At 57.6% G+C, this 3,426-nt stretch overlaps 1 pseudogene; it reads left to right on the top strand.

Moving 5' to 3' along the window:
• Positions 1-736: 736 nt before the first annotated feature.
• LOC119878936 lies at positions 737-3,084 on the top strand (annotated as a pseudogene).
• The last annotated feature ends 342 nt before the right edge of the window (positions 3,085-3,426 follow it).

Here is a 3,426-nt window from a genome sequence, read left to right as displayed (position 1 = left end):
TTCTCTTGCACATAAGCTCAAACTATCACAGTTTCTTTAATAAATCAAGATTACTTTCCTCTCACTCATTTTAATGCCTTACCACAGTCCATTTCTTCTGTTTGGAACCTCCCATTTATGTTCACTTAGCTATTCAAATTCATTCTATCACATCCTTTTAAAAGTTAATGAGATTCATATAGTCAATGGACAAAGGACTAGACAACACAGTGAAAGAAAAGGACAGTATTTTCAACAAATGATAATGTAAAACTGGACACCACATGCAAAAATACTGAGTCCAGACACAGACTTCACATCCTTCACAAATATAAACTCAGATCACAGTTCTAAATATAAAATGCAGAATTATAAAACCTCTGCAAGATAATGTAGGAGAAAATGCAGGTGAACTTGGGTATGGCTATGATTTTGATCCAACACCAGGGCATAATCCATGAAAGAAATAACTGATACACTGGACTCCATTAAAATTTTCGGTTCTGCAAACAGCAATGTCAAGAGAATAAGAAGACAAAGCACAGAGTTGGAGAAAATATTTACAAAAGAACCATCTAATAAAGAACTGTTATCCAGAATCTATATAGGGAGCGGAGGGACGGCCGTCGGAGCCGCCGAGGCCAAGTGCTGCCTGGCTGGGCCTACAAAGGGGATGTCAGGCCTCCAAAAGGAGCGCAGTGGAAGCGAGGGCCTCCCTGAGCCGCTGCTGTGACGGCCAGTGAGCGAGCCGCGGAGGATGTCCACCACCAGGACGGTCGCGCCCGCGGGGATCCCGGGGAACCCGCGGGAGGTCTCCAACCCCGCCAAGCCTGGCCGCAAGACCAAGCAGCTGCAGTACGCGCAGAACGTGGTGGTAAAGACGCCCTGGAATCACCAGCTCGCCTGGCCCTTCTACCAGCCCGTGGATGCAATCAAGCTAACCTTGCCCGATTACCATAAAATCATAAACACCCGATGGCTATGGGGACTATTCAGAAGAGACTAGAAAATAATTATTACTGGAGCGCCAGCGAATGCGTGCAGGACTTCCACACCATGTTTACAAATTGTTACATTTACAACAAGCCCACAGATGACACAGTGCTAACGGCCCAAGCCTTAGAGAAAATTTTTCTGCAGAGAGTGGCCCAGGTGCCCCAGGACGAAGTTGAATTATTACCCCCTGCTCCGAAGGGCAAAGGCCGGAACGCGGCGCAGGAACCCGGAGTGCAGGTGGGCAGCAAGTGGTGGCCGTGTCCTCTGTCTCCCCAGCAACCCCCTTCCAGAGCGTCCCCCCACTGTCTCCAGACGCCTGTCATTGCTGCCCCCCTCTGCCAACCATTACCGCAAACATCGGTTCCCTGCGCCCCCGCCGCCGCCCCACCCCCTCCCTCGACGCCCATCATCCATCCCTGTGGTCCCTCCCACAGCGCCTGTCGTCAAGGAAAAGGGTGCAAAGCGGAAAGCAGCCACCACGACGCCCACTCCATCCGCGAGCCGGAGCGAATCGCCGCCGCCATCGTCAGACCCCAAGCAGGCCGAGGTGGGGGCTCGGCGAGAGAGTGGGGGCCGCCCCATCGCACCGCCCTGGAAGGGTCTAGAGGACGGCGAGGTGCCTCAGCATGCGGGCCGGAAGGGCGAGCTGCCGAGCACTCGCGGCACTGTGACAGCGTCCTCGAGGACAGGCCGTGCAAGAAGCGTGCGGCCTGCGCCTGGCCCTTCTCCAGCCGGTGGACGCCGAGGCCCTGGAGCTGCACGACTACCACGACGTCACCGAGCACCCGATGGACCTCAGCACTGTCAAGAAGACGGACAGTCGCGAGTGCCCAGACGCGCAGGGCTTCGCTGCTGACACCCGGTTCATGTTCTCCAGCTGTTACCAGTACAACCCCCAGGCCACAAGGTGGTGGCCGTGGCCAGGAAGCTGCGGCCGTGTTTGAGGTGCGGTTTGCTAAGATGCGGCTGAGCCGCAGCCCCCGTGGAGCAGGGGCCCGAGAGCGCCCGCAGCAGCGAGGAGAGCGGAGGAGAGGAGGAGGAGGAGGAGGAGGAGGAGGAGGAGGAGGAGGAGGAGGAGGAGAGGAGGGAGGAGGAGGAGGAGGAGGAGGAGGAGGGAGGAGGAGGAGAGGAGCGGGCCCGGCTGGCGGAGCTGCAGGAGCAGCTGAAGGCTGTGCACGAGCAGCTCGCCGCCCTGTCGCGGGCCCGGGAACAAGCCAGAGAGGAAGAAGGAGCCGAAGGGAAAGGAGGAGAAGGAGGAGGACGCGGACGAAGACGAGGACACGGAGAGGCACAAGGCCAAGTCTGAGGACGAGAAGGCCAAGGGGGCCCCGCCGCCAAGCAGGCCCAACCGAAGAGGGCTCCCGCCGAGAAGGCCGGCAGCGCAGCCAGGCCAGCAGGCAGCCGAAGCAGGGCGGCAAGCAGGCATCGGCCTCGACGACCCGGAGAGGAGGAGCAAGGCCTGCCCGTGAGCTAGGCCGAGGGCGCCAGCTCAGCCTAGACCCCGGCTGCCCGGGGACACGGGGCTGCGGGGTCCACTTCATCCAGTCCCGGAGCCCTCGCTCAGGGACCCAGGCCTGAGCAGAGAGAGATTGACTTTGAGCCTCTGAAACCCACCACTGTGCGGGAGCAAGCGTTGTTGACAGGAAAAGCCAAGGGAGCCTTTCTCCACGAGCGGGAAGAAGCAGGCGGCCAAGTCCAAGGAGGAGTTAGCTCAGGAAAGGAAGGAGTCGGAGACGCGCGGCAGGACGTCCGTGGGCAGCTGAACAACAACGAGAAGCCTGCCAAGGAGGAGAAAGCGGGCTCTGCGCCCTCGGGAGGGCCGCCCGGCTCAGCAGCAGCAGCTCCTCGGTCCGGGAGCAGCAGTTCGGCGGATCCAGCTCCACTGCAGCGACTCAGACTGAGCGCTGGACTCGCACATCAGGACAAAACCAGCGAAGTCGCACCCGCCGGAACTCTGCAGTGTCCCTTGCTCTGGTTGATCTGCTGCTCTGGTTCCGCGCCTGCAGGTTTTCTTTAAAACTCAGTGTTACGGAATCCAGGGATCCCGGGTGGCGCAGCGGTTTGGCGCCTGCCTCTGGCCCAGGGCGCGATCCTGGAGCCCCGGGATCGAGTCCCACGTCGGGCTCCCGGTGCATGGAGCCTGCTTCTCCCTCTGCCTGTGTCTCTGCTCTCTCTCTCTCTCTCTCTGTGACTATCATAAATAAATAAAAATTAAAAAAGATAAATAAACTCAGTGTTATGGAATCTTCCAGTTTTGGCTTTAATAGGTCTAAGATCTTTCTCGTGTGTATGTGAGGCTTTATGAGAAGGTGTGAACCCGCATAAAGCCTTCCCTTCCTTACTGAGTTGAGTTGCTTGGAGACGGCAACTTCAAACGCTGACCTGATGACCGTAGAAAACCATGTCAGATGTGATCTGAAGTTTCTTGCAAAGCCCCTTTCTTATGCCCAA

Source organism: Canis lupus, unplaced genomic scaffold (genome assembly GCF_011100685.1).
Source record: "Canis lupus familiaris isolate Mischka breed German Shepherd unplaced genomic scaffold, alternate assembly UU_Cfam_GSD_1.0 chrUn_S834H998, whole genome shotgun sequence".
Lineage (NCBI taxonomy): Eukaryota > Metazoa > Chordata > Mammalia > Carnivora > Canidae > Canis > Canis lupus.
Note: the sequence above shows the minus strand (reverse complement) of the source record. Positions and strands in the feature narration are given on the sequence as shown.